The 13,880-nt window shown below is 41.9% G+C and overlaps 1 pseudogene; it reads left to right on the forward strand.

Moving 5' to 3' along the window:
- Nucleotides 1-1,637, forward strand: part of LOC117878358 — a 5,084-nt pseudogene extending 3,447 nt beyond the window's left edge.
- The last annotated feature ends 12,243 nt before the right edge of the window (nt 1,638-13,880 follow it).

Here is a 13,880-nt window from a genome sequence, read left to right on the forward strand (position 1 = left end):
TGGTGCAGCGCTGCGCTCTGAGGGGGTGGGGGTTTCGGCGGGGGAGGGGGGCGGGGGGGGGGGGGGGGGTTTCGGCGGCCCGGCCTGGCGAGGGGGGGCGGAAGTTTCGGTGGCCCGGCCTGGCACGGCGCTCGGGGAGGCGGAGGTTTCGGCGACCCAGCCCAGTGCGGCGCTCGGGGAGGGGGCGGGGTTCGGCGATGCGGCGCTCGGGGCGGGGGGTGTTACGGCGGGGTGTCGCTCTTTTTTTTTTGCCTGGGGCAGCAAAAAAGTTAGAGCTGACCCTGGTCACAGCAAGCCCTTTCTACAGTCTGTGCTTGGATGAGAGCCTTGATGTCATGAGAAATCCCAAGGTAATCATATGTGTTCACTTTTTGGACTGTGATTGCCATTGTTTTTCTGAATATGTTTTATGTCAGGTGAGCCTCAGAGATAGGACTACTGGCAAATACATTTTTGAACGTGTTCAGGCGAGAATGCAGGAGTATTATGTTAGCTTTGACACACTGGTTTGACAGCTGATGGGGCAGCAGCTATGCAAAGTGCACAAGTAGAAGTGCTGAACTGCTTCCAAGAACAGTGAAACTTTTCTTGTTTCACTGTTTTACCCACCAAGAAGTACTTGCCAGCAAAGCTTCAATGAAAAGTATGGATGAGCTTGAATCCATAGTGAAAAAAATGCATCAATGCTGTCAACACCAGCAGTGTCAATAAAGGGAGATTCGCAACTCTGTGTGAAGTGGGCTGAGAGACACACAAGGTGCTGCTGCATTAAAGCCCTGTCTGCTGGCTTAGTTTTAATGACAGTGTACAGAGGCTGTTTGAGCTCTGGGAAGAGCTCATTGAGGTTTTCAATAAAGTTTCACCGGAACTGTCCCAAAAGCTACAAAATCCGAAGTACACGGTTGCCTGTTCTTTTTTAAAGAGTTTTTACCACCATTTGCTTACTTGAACCTGGAGCTTCAGAAACCTCAATTAACAGTATTTGATAGCGTTGAAATAATTAATACATTTAGAATGACAATCACTGACATCATCCATCACCTACAAGATGAATGGGACTTTTCAGTTTTTTACCAGTTTCTCAGTTGTCAGGATGAGAATGAGCAGCAAAAAGTCAGCTTAGCTGTAACCGAATACCTGAGTATCCTCTCAGAGGATCTTGAAAATCGTTTCAGTGAGGGACATTTTTTCCATCAGTACATCTTTGTGACTGACCCATTCAACAATTCTGGTTCAGCTATTTTGGCTGCAAACAAACTACCACCTTGCAAGGTCGATTAGCTTCCTTTGACTCTTTGGATTTAAGGAATCTCAAGTTCCTCATGCTGAAAATGTGCAATGATTCAAGAATGAAAACATACTTCAGTCAACCCAGTGTTACAATACAGGAGTTCTGGAGTAATGGGTACCTGTTTGAGGACACCTACAAGCCCGTAGCTAAAGTTGCTTTGCTTTTCTTGTCCCTGTTTTCTACTACTGGGCTGTGTGAGAGGGCATTCAGTGCACTTCATTTTATGAAAAACAAGTACCAAAACCACCTCACTGATGCTAGCCTCGAAGATTCTCTTCTAATTTCACAGGAGAGTTGATATCCTGTCCACTTTCCTTTCAAAGAGCTGCTGCATTTTTGCAAGTAATCTGATCCACACAATGGATGTGTATAACCCAGAACTTTTATTATCACACTGTATTTCTAACATAACAATAAACACAATCCTATTATATTGTAATATTATCATTATTACTGAGCTGAATTGATTTTTGTTTCTGAAATAAAAAATGTGGACCTATGTGCAGATATGGTTTTTTTCATTATTATGTGGACTTCTATTATGTCAAAGCACTTTTAAATTTACTTCAAAAATTGTTGTATAGACAACCACTTTTACCAAAAAAGCAAAAGAAAGAATAATAAAGAAGACAAGAACATGTAAAGCACTTTATTTATGATTCTAATCTGTTAGGTCCAGTAAAGCATAGAGATAACTGTGCATTATTTTTATTATTGAGTCTGCAAAAAAACACACCAAACCTTACATAAATAAATTACAATGATTTGGATGTATATATGTGCATATTACTTTATTAACTTTAAGAAAAATAAATAATTTTAGAAAAAAGTGTCAATGAAGCCACCAGCAAAAAATTTGTTGTGAGAACCCCTACTGTAGACAGAAGCCCTGCCAGGGACAAAGTATCACTGATAGAGCTGAATGTGATTCATATTCATAGATTTTTTTATTGAGTCTTTGTGGATATATGTCAATCACTCATGATCAATGCAAATTACACTTCTAAGAGGAGTTGAGCATGCTAATAAAATTTCAAAGGAGAAATGGTGATGTGGCTTACATATGGCAATAGGTAAATCTATTCTTACCTTCGGGAAGAAATCATTACTTTTCCCCCTGAAGTCTAACCACTACTTGTTTCTAGAGATAATGCAGAAAATCACTGTGATTGAAATCTGCACTAAATGAAAATGAGCAGATTCAACAATGAGCAATTACAAATATTAAACAATTCAAAACTTCAAATAATCATAGAAAAATGAATTAGCTATATTGGAATTTTAATTTACATATTTATGCAGCAGAATGATGAAGGCTTTGCTCAAGAGCTTCTGAATACTTTCTATATATTGTACTCTGTTTATTACTCATTTTAGTTATGCCATTTACAATCTTGTTAAAAATAGAAAAATGTACTTTGTCTTGCTTGACTAAATTAGATGGTTCAATGTTAACCATACACATATTTGTGTAAAGCTGTTTGTCTATATATGCACAAAACACACAACTCCTGCAATCTTCATTTGGGGAAACAAAACATTAGGAAAAAAAAAATTCTAAAACAATAAGTGGCCTACATACATTGTTAATTTCATCTAATCTTACACTTCACTACAAGCTAAGTTAGATGGGTGTTCCTCTTCAGCTACAGGAATGGTGCTGAACCAGCTCACATTCTTTTAGCCAACATCCTCCTATGACCTGCCCTGGAAACAGCTGATGGCACATTTCTCCTAACCTGCCTTCTCCTGAGTGACAGCCTGTCTCTCTTAAGTATTAGAGGTCATGGTACTCCAGAGGGAATCCATTACCAGATTGCTTAATTGCCGTATGCTCATCGTCTCACTGGGTGGAAAACCTGGACTCACAATGTGGTGGGCAGCCCCAGTAGGAGGGAGGAGCACCCGCTGGGGAACACAACAGTGGGCCTCTCCCCCTCCATGAGTCTCTGCCTCCCATTGGCCAGCCAGAGGGAGAGTGGTAGGACCTGATAGGCCCCTTTCCCCTCTCCTTATTAATTTAAGCCTTTGCTTGGATCTTTTGGAGCCTCTTACCCTCCTTTAGCTGCACAAGATTGTTTCAGTACCAAGCTCCGCCTAAGAGCTACCGCTCTAGCTCTGGGCAGTGAGAAAGAACATTCACAGATAAACATGATTTGTGAGGAAGAGTCGAGATAGCTTTGATAAAGGGAAATCATGCCTCACCAATCTATTAGAACTCTCTGAGGGAGTCTACAAGTCTGTGGATAAGGATGGTCCAGTGGATATAGCGTACTTGGATTTTCAGAAAGTCTTTGACAAGGTCCCTCACCAAAGGCTGTTAAGGAAACTAAGAAGCCATGTGATAAGAGAGAACTGGCTGAAAGATAGGAAACAAAGGGTAGGAATAAATGGACAGCTTTCACAGTGGGGAGAGATGAACATGGGGAATCTGTAGTGAGAAGTGTGCTATTAAACATATTCATTAATGGTCTGGAAAAAGGGGTGAACAGTGAAATGGCAAAGTCTGCAGATTATACAAAATTATTCAAGATTGTTAAATTCAAAACAGACTGCAAGGAGTAACAGAGGGATCTTACAAAACTGGGCAACAAAATGGCAGATGAAACTCAACGTTGATAAGTGCAAAGTAATGCACACTGGAAAAAATAATCCCAACTATACAGATACAAAGATGGGTTCTAAATTAACTGTTGTCAACCAAGAAGATGATCTTGGAGTCACTGTGGATAGTTCTCTGGAAACTTCTTCTCAATGAGCAGCAGCGTTCAAAAAGACTAACAGAATGTTAGGATCTGTTAGGAAAGGAATAGAAAATCTGACAGAAAATATCATAATGCCACTATATGAACCTATAAAAAGGTTCAGAGAAGGGCAACAATGATGATCAAAGGTATGGAGTTGCTTCCATAGGAGGAGAGACTAAAAGTATTAGGGTCGTTCATCTTAGAAAAGAGATGACTAAGGGGGAATATGATAGAGGTCTATAAAATCATAAATGATATGGAGAAAGTGAATAGAAAAGTGTTATTTACTCTTTCACACAGTACAAAATCCAGGGATTACTCAGTGAAATTAATAGGCAGCAGGTTTAATACAAACAAAAGGAAATACTTCTTCACACAATGCATACCTAACCTGTGGAACTAATTTCCAGGAGATGTTGTGAAGACCAAACGTATAACTGAATTCAAGAAAGACATGGATAAGTTTATGAAGGATATGTCCATCAATGGCAATTAGCCAAGATGGTCAAGGATGCAACCCCATGCTCAGTATGACCCTAAACCTCTGACTATCAGAAGCCAGGAGTGGAAGACAGGGGTGGATCACTTTATAATTGCATTGTTCTGTACACTCCCTCTGAAATTCTGGTATGGGCCACTGTCAGAGTCAGGATACAGGGTAAGATGGACCATGGTCTGACCCAGTATGGCAGCTCTTACGTTCTTATCTAAAGCAGCTGGACCAGAGCTTAGTTTCAAAATACTTTGTATTAAATGTAAATATTTGTATACTAAGTAACTGTATGATACATCTCACAGTTACTAGTAGGTAACTAGTAGGTAGTATGACCTAAATTCAGGATTTAAATGCAATGGTCCTGGGTTTTGTTCTGTATAATGCTTTCTGAAAAGAAATCTGGCCTATGCTCCAGCAAAATGGACAGCTGAAGGGCAGGAAGCGAGGTGTGACAGTAGCTGCACATAATTTCCACTGATATCATTTACACTTGCACACAAGATGCCTAAGTAGAGTAATCAAGGGACAGCAGCTATATCTCTTGCCTGGACCACTGCAGCCTCTTCCTGGTGGGGACCCTTGACTCTTTCACCTTGCTGCCCCTTCAATCCACTCCAAGTGCTGCTGCTAAATACAATTTACATTGAGCACAGCTTCTGTTTCTCCACTTTCAGTCTGTATAACTCTGCTTCCCCATAAACTCGCTTTGTGCTTTTCAAACCCTCTCCCTAACTGCCACCTTCGTATCCTTCTCCAACTTCTGTTCTATGCCTTCTTTCATGCTGCCCTTTATATTTATTAGTCCTTCCCTCCTCCCATATTGAACATCTTCCCCATGTAAATTCCTCCTTAATACTTTTTCATATGTAGCACCCTTGTAATATGTTCTTTATTCCTATACATTCCCAATAATTTCATTAGCACAATTGTAAAGAATATCTATATTGAGCTAGGGACCAAGCCAATGTGGTCTCCAGTGCCTTTTATACCATCAACTCCCATTGTAACATTGCCATCAACTGGCGTCTGTTCCATTGGAGGATCAGAATCAAAAAGTTCTCTACCTCTATGAGATGCTGTCATTGTCTGGCTCTTTCCTGTACTGTGAGTGATCTTATTCAAGCCCCTGACAAATTTAGCATGTTAGGTGTTTAAATGATTTTTATTAAAATATTTAAAAGAAAAAGCCATACATATTCTAGAAAAGATGCCTGACTAACAGCCCTGAAGTCTGAAGCCATCCACAGTACTAGCACAAGATTCCCCAAAAGTGCAGCTAATGAGCATCAACCAACTCTAGGGACAGAATAATTTAAGCCTCCTGCATATGAGATTATCTGTCTAGGTTAGCAACCAGTTTAAATTGGGATGGTAGATTTGTGCTTTTCATATGGCCAAACAGCGAACACGTTATACGGACTTCTGATAACTATCAAAGACATACAGATGCAATTTTAGCTCAGTCCTCTAGTCCCCTCCATGCACTTTAGGCTTTCAGTTTTTATGATGAGCTATTTCTATTGTCTTATTGGAAATAGGTCTTATTTCTCAATAGATCTTATTCCTGTTACATTAGATTTTCTGCTAAAACAAGATTCAGCTAATTTGCAAAGGTATCCATCAAAAACCTCAGCTGTCTACCCTTCATCTTGATGTACTTGATAGAAACATGCTCTTTCATGTATCCCTGTAGGAAATAAAATATTCTTCCCATCTTTTCAGCACTTAGTCATGATCACCTTCATCTTGTTTACTGGTGAAGTGGAAAGACCTGAAAATGGATTCTGCTTCCTTTCTGACTGTGGAGATGAGCTCTTATCTTATATGAAAAAAGAATGAGGAGTACTTGTGGCACCTTAAAGACTAACAAATTTCTTTGAGCATAAGCTTTTGTGGGCTAAAACCCACTTCATCGGATGCATGCAGTGGAGAATACAGTAGGAAGATATATATACACAGAGAACATGAAAAAATGGGTATTACCATACCAACTCTAATGAGACTAATCAATTAAGGTGGGCTATTATCAACAGGAGAAAAAAATGTTTGTAGTGATAACCAGGATGGCCAATTTCAAACAGTTGACAAGAAGGTGTGAGTAACAGTAGGGGAGAAATTAGCATGGGGAAATAGTTTTTATTCTGTGTAATGATCCATCCACCCCCAGTCTTTATTCAAGCCTAATTTAATGGTGTCCCGTTTGCAAATTGATTCCAGTTCTCCAGTTTCTCATTGGAGTTTGTTTTTGAAGGGTTTTTTTGTTGAAGAATTGCGACTTTTAGGTCTGTAATTGAGTGACCAGGGAGGTTGAAGTGTTCTCCGGCTGATTTTTTAATGTTATAATTCTTCAAGAACACTTCAACCTGAGGCAAGAGCTGCTCAGCAGTGCCAGACACAGCCAGCAGCAAGAAAGATCTAACTTCCCTCCTATTGGCTGTACTCCCAGGAAGGAGGAGAAAGAATCCTGGCACTAGATTGCCTGCCCTGAGCTGGGCTGGGTGGGCCAAAAGGCGGTTGGGCCATGGTCCAGGTACCCTGGCCCCCACCCCACCCAAGCCAATGACTTAGGCACCTAAAGAAGCACCTAGGTGCCCAGTGAGATTTTCAAAAGTGCCTAGACACTGAACTCCTATTAGACTGAAGGGAACTAATAGACGTGTGGAAGGAAAGATTATGGTATAGGTAAGGGGAAATAGGCATATGGACCTTTTGTTGTTTTAATCCTTTGTTCTGTGTGCTGTGCACTTCTGGGTGAAGGAATAAACAATGCTTTGCCTTGTAGAAACTATGGTTTGAAACATTTATCAGCCGCTGTCACAGGCTCCCAGAGTACTGGAATTACAGGTACCAAACCCAGTTGGGCCTGTCGTGTTAACATGGTAGGGGAACAGAGAAGCTATCCAGATATCCAGACCTAGAAATGCACGGTTCCACCTTTGAGAGAGGTGAAGGAGCAGTACACTCAAGGGGGACAAAAAGGGATCTAAAGTGCAGCTCGCTCTATAAACAAGACACATTGCAATCAATGGACCCCTGGCCACGGTACCAGAATGACGTGGCAACTGTCTGTTGCTATGTTCCTATTTGTATTTACATGAATCACACTGTTTACAGAGGGAGGTGAGAAACTAATGGTTTATCCTTCTGGGTTTCTGGAATGAAAATAAAGGCAGTAATGCCATTTCCTGATGTGTATCAGCAGCCAAATAGGGTATGTTTGACTGCTCAATGGAAACACTTTAGAAATTTAATATACCTGTTACAAACCTCGTTGCTTTCACATCAGATGCTGGTGCCTTACTGATTGGGAAACAACCTCTGTCCTGAAAGAGATAAAAGAAGCAAATCTAAAAATTATAAATATGAACCAGTTATGTCTCCTGACAAGTATCTCCAGCAAAATCTGGTGTAAAATCTTTGTCATTGGCTGTTGAATAATGAAGCTCAGAGATAGCCCTTTTCCCCATGTTCCCAATCAGAAAGAATTTTCTCTCTTTACTAATGTGAACCCACACTCATCATCATAAAACAATTTTCCTACCAGATGGCTAGATCTTCATGAAATAATCAGCCAAGCATAGGATATATGGTGTGCTCTCCTTTCTTATTTCCTATTCTCAGATCAAAGACCACCAAAAGTGAGGTTACTTTTGTTGTAATTGCAAGACCATGAACTGAAAATAATCTTCACACCTCAAGCATGCACTGAATCTTCTGCAGTTTAATAACATGCTTCAGAGTGTAGAATGCAATGTCCCATCTCCTACGCAGGGATAGCACAATGTCACCAGTGCTCCATGAGCTACACACCGGCTGCCTGTCAGATTCCAGATTTAAGTTTTGGGACCTTCCTATTAGAGACAATCTCTCTCTTGGTGTTATCCTGCCACAGTTGTGATTTGCAGAGGTACTTGAGCTAGAACCTCTTTAATTTAAGGGAGAGTGGCTGGTTGTCAAGCATTCTTTGTGTGAGAGGCCCTCAGCTGCTGTGATCTAAAATAGCCCAGATCAGTTGACCTCCAGTGTGAGAGAGCAAAGGGGGGGCTAACACTCCCACAGTTGAAATATAGCTGGGACTGATCTATGTTGCCACCCCCACATCTATGTTCCCATCCACACTTGGCTCTGCTTCCCCTCAGACTCCACCCCCTCTCCAGATACTGTCTCCCCATTGGTGGAGGTGTGATCCTCCCCTCCTGCTGCTGGGGCCAGGATGCGCTGGCCAGAACCTGATTGTTTGGAAGCTGAGAGTCCAAGCAGACAGGCAGGACAAACCTCCACCAATGGGAAGGCAGTAACTGTATGCACACGCGGGAGACAGAGGTGAGATTGGGACCCAGAGGGGCTAGAGCAGCTGCTGCCACAGTCCCTGGGATCAGGCAAGGGAGATTGTTCCCCCACAGATCCCTCCACCTCCTCCCCTTCCTACACCGTAAGGTGCCTTTATTTGTGCAGGCTGCTGAAGAGGTGAGCTTTCAAGGGTGAATGAGACTTATGAGGGGCAAGGGAATTCGGTGTTCTATGGGCTATTTAATTTCATTTGTTTATGTAATTTATGGAAAAGCAGCTGAAGAGGTGGGTGCAACCTTTCATTATTTATGAGCAGACTATGTTCCTGGATCAGCAGAGAATGCATTAGTTAAGTAAGGGTGGTCCTCTGCATGTCAAAGTGTGAATTTGGGCCCATTACCAGCACATCTCTATTACCTGCAGGTGATCATCAGCGAAGGACTGACTCACTTCTTTTCTTTGCTGTTTCTATGGTGACTCATTTGTGGATTCATGTCTTGCCTAAATTGAAGTCAGCAGGAATATCTACTCCTATACACATTGCCTCTGCTTCAGTTGCCAGCAGCAATTATCGAAACACACTGGGAACATTGGCTGCAAATTTACTGCAATAGATGTCTGCTGCAGCACAAGCGTAAGATTGACTACAGAGTGCAAGCAGCCACAGGTGGCATGTATAGGCACAAATGGCTGCAGTTACAAACTAGATCAGCTGTCGATGACCATATTTCCAGTCATCACTTCAGTACAGAGAACTCCTTAGTTTACTGTGCCACATACGCATCTCAGCAGGAAAATCTTTCCCTTCGCTGGAAATCTTACCAACGGTAGTACAACAAAAAGAGTTGCCTATAAGTAGAGACATGACATAGGATAGAAATGCCTTAGACACCGGCAGCTACAATAACAACCATTGTAAGATGTGGCTGCTCTCACCATGAGACACAGTAATTCTAGCAATGAGGCTAATAAAGCCCTGAGATGTATTAAATTGTCAGTTTTTCTTTTTAATTGGCACATTGCTTTGAGTTTGGACAGCAAACCAAGGCATATCTAGGGGTAGGGTGACAATACATCACATTTTGGCCAGGACAGTTCCTTTTTTAAGCCCTGTCCTGCATGTCCCGACTTTTTTTCCAAAAGGAGACATTTGTCTCATTTGCTCTTGTTGCCTTGATCAGTTGGCAAGCGCAAACAGGACAAATGCCCACTTCTATCAAAAAAGTGAGGTGCGGTGTGGAGGGGACCAGCGGAGATGCTAGCCCCCTGCATGGGGGAGACAGGGCAGGTGAGAGCAGCATTCCAGCATGCAGAGCCCCCTGCAGGGTTCCAGAGACCAGGTAAAGCAGGAGGGAGGGAGGCTGCAGGGTTCCAGCGACCAGGCAACAGCCTGACGCAGTGGGGGGTAGAGTTCCAGCAACCGGGCAACAGCGAGGGGGGCCCTCAGGTGAGCTGCCGGGGGTGTCCCATTTTCTTTGGGAAATATGGTCACCCTATCTAGGGGTGTTAGGTTGCCGTCTCTCATTTACATGAACATACATACTTTCCAACATGTCCTGCAGCTTCAGGCAAGTTCTAGGTGAGTAGAAACAGGAAATGTCCTGAGTAGGCCTGTCTGAATAAATTACCTTGATTTTCATGGAGATTTTTTTGAAGAAGTTAGTTTTGTAAACCCATAACTTCCAAGTTGAACCATAGACTGATCTGACTCAAATGAACAATGGGCAACATGACAAAAGATGAGATAAGTGTTGACAAATGCAAGGTAACGTGTATTGGGAGAAATTATCTGAATTACTTATACACATTACAGACTTCTAAATCTGCTATAATTACTCAGGAGAAAGACTACAGAGGGCGTCATGTTGGACAGCTCATACAAGCTGGGTATAGTAAGCCTACAGGCAAAAACGACATGTGTAGACTATTTTAAAATCCTTGCTCTGAATGCTTGGTTCCTCTCATAAAAGCAGGAGTAAGAAAAGCAAACAAAATCTTAAGCCACAAAAGGAATGGATTTGAAAACAACACTGAGAATTTCATATTGTCTGAGATACTGTTTTCAATAAGAACCCATGTGTAAAAAAGATATAGCAGATCTAGAAAGCGTCCAGAAATGGGCCGCAAAAGCAGTTAGAGGCATGAAAAGAGAATGCTGCTCTTAAAAAAAGAAGAAGAAAAAAAAAAACCACATAACAAAGCTGTGAAACTCACTGAGCCACCAGATATTACTGAACATTGAGTAAATTGAGTAAGATTCAATAAATGATTAACATTTACATGGATACTTAACATAACTGTGGATGTTTTCATTAAGAAAAACATAAGGAATATAAACCCTCATTCTTCAGGGTTAAGTTAACCACAAACTGACAAGTAGGAGAAAAATTTTCCCTATAGGCAGATTATTCCATGGGTTACTCTTGTTACCGAAATATTGGGTCCACCTAGCTGAGAGCCAATAACAGCCAGACAGGGATAAGGAAGAGTTGCTTTATTCTGCAGAAGAAAGGAGAGCTTTGCACCTTGGTTCAAAAACTCTGTCTTACACACATTTTACAGATCCTTTATACACATTCAGACAAAGATCCTTGCAGTGTTAACACTTGATTGGTAGTAGTCAGACCCGTGCTTTTGCTATCTGGTCAGTGAAAACCGGCTTGGGACCAGCTCCAACTACCTTAAGGCCTTGAAGGGAAAACAGTTGAAAAGTTCAGGCTACTGTGTACTTGAAGTGTCTGCTTCCCCCTAATGGCCGCTGGTTGACATAAAGGCTGCTCTGTTAAGGGGGGGGTCACTAGTAACTTTCACAGTCCCCCCTTCGGGCCTGACAAATTCAAAAATTGTCAGGCCCGCTACGCAATTTGCGATCAAGCTGGAGGGACAGATACTGGGTTTTCAGCAGAGCTTTTGATCATAGCATTACACAGGCATTTGGCACATTGTATTATTATCCAGATAACACATAGAAAGAAAAGAAAAGAATCCATTTAACAATTGTTTGAAAGAGCCCCGTAAACGATGACCCAAGGTCTGGAAGGAGGTCCTCAAAACTAAAGGTGTGATCAAGAGATACAGCACGGAAAACAACAGCAGCATTCTTAATGGCTTGTAAATCCTGCTTAATTAAGCCGGAATGATTAACATAGAAACAACATTTTTCCCCGATGCGAGCACAAGTCCCCCCCTAATTGGTTCATATGCTTGGAAGGAGCATTGAGAATGTTTGCACTTCCACCCAGAAAGTGTCCAAGTATGTCTCCATGGCCACAGATCAGATGGTACTCCTGATGTGTTTGTAAGGGCAGTGGGCCAAGCCTGATGCTCTAGATTATTCCGAATGGCCATTAGATGGTCATTCAGGAAATCCTGAATTTTTGAACATGCTAGATCCCACTGCAATGCCTTTCCAGCCTTAGTGATATTCAATACCATTTCTGTCAGCAACTTTTGGGTCATAGAACTAAGGGCGGAGATAACATGTAACTTACCAATTCCAGCCTGTACCTGCGTTAGCTGTGCCCCAATTTTTCATCATGTTTTGGTTCTTAAAAATATTCCAAACCGCTGCTGCACTATTGGCCCCATCCCATAGGGATCCGGTCAAGTCACTTTTCTTTCTAGAGGAAATAATCCAAGCCCTCTGTTGCGCTAATCTAATGGCAGCCCCCTATGAGCAATTTGGGTATGTAGAGGTGATCTGGAAACTGGATAAGGGTAATGAAAATTTAACAGTCCCTAGTGTAGTATTAATCACAGTTCATTGATATCCTAATACATTTATTTTTGGTGTAATACTATACCATATTCGCAAGCATGGGTCCCACAAGTTTTTTCCTGCCAGTGTATAATTCTTTGTTTCTTCACCAGGGTCAGTTTTTAATGTTTCTTGTAGTTAGGAATCCCTGGACTTTGTGGTTTCAATGAAGCAAGTGTTTCTTCTTCTCTTTTCCTGAAACAGTGTGGTTTAGCATTATACAGGGGAAAGGTTACTAGCACATCACTCTGTAATGGTTTTGCTTCTTCTAGAACAATCCAAAGGCACAGTAGGTCTGTCAGTGGACAAGGGAGAGGTTACTAGCACTTCACCTTGTCTTTTTTTTCTTTTTCCTGCTGTCCAGAAGGCACAGCAGAGCTAGAAGGAGAAATAGGCTTATCAGTCGGAGAGTTCTTCCGAGGTGGAGGGGTCTTTTTACAGTGAGAAGCATGGGTCCAGGCAGGTAGTCCTTGGCACTTCACAGCGGTGTTGGTGGTTAACAGGACTTGGAAAGAGCCTTTCCAGTGTGGAGCCAAAGCAGTCTTTTGTTGATGGACTTTACATAGACTTAGTCTCCTTGTTTCAATGAATGGCAGGGCTGTTAGGGTCTTTGGGTAGCACTTCTTTTATCTGTGAGAAAAGAAACCTAACACATTTCATTAATGCCTGGCAGTGTTTTGCAGATCTCATAGTTGCTTGGGCACATTCAGGCCCCCCCTTTTCTTGGCTGTCAGTCAAGTCTTAGCTGTGGGCAGTGTCCTTGGATGTGGCCAGCATCTTATTTTTGGACTGTGCTTGCTAGCTATTTTTTTTCCAGTTAACTTGTTCTGTTCTTTTTCCTTCTTGGCTTCTTTTAACCTACAAAGGAAACTTCCACTCTTCACTCATACACCTTTTCCCAACAATGAACACATACACATTGACATTATACAGTATATTAGTTTTATTACTCAATGTATGCCATGTACACCCTTCCAGTAAAATAACTTTATTACAGAGCTTTGGAGCAACAAACCAGGACAAGCACACCCACTTTTGAGGAGTCCACTCGGTACAACCTCTGGTGTCCAATAGCTCTCCTTCCTCCCCAGCCCTCTGGCTAGAAATCTGAGGTAGCCAGAAGGATCCCCTGGGCAATATGGGGAATGGGTTAACCTTCCATGTCCTTGCTTCCAAAGACTGTTGGTATGCAAATTTTAACAACAATTTTGGCCATAGAACACAAAAAATAATTCCTATTGTGCCAGTAAATACATGGTACGTTGAATGCTATTCAGCTGGCATCCGTTTTCTCTGATG

The sequence above is a fragment of the Trachemys scripta genome, chromosome 5 (genome assembly GCF_013100865.1).
Source record: "Trachemys scripta elegans isolate TJP31775 chromosome 5, CAS_Tse_1.0, whole genome shotgun sequence".
Taxonomy (NCBI): Eukaryota; Metazoa; Chordata; order Testudines; family Emydidae; genus Trachemys; species Trachemys scripta.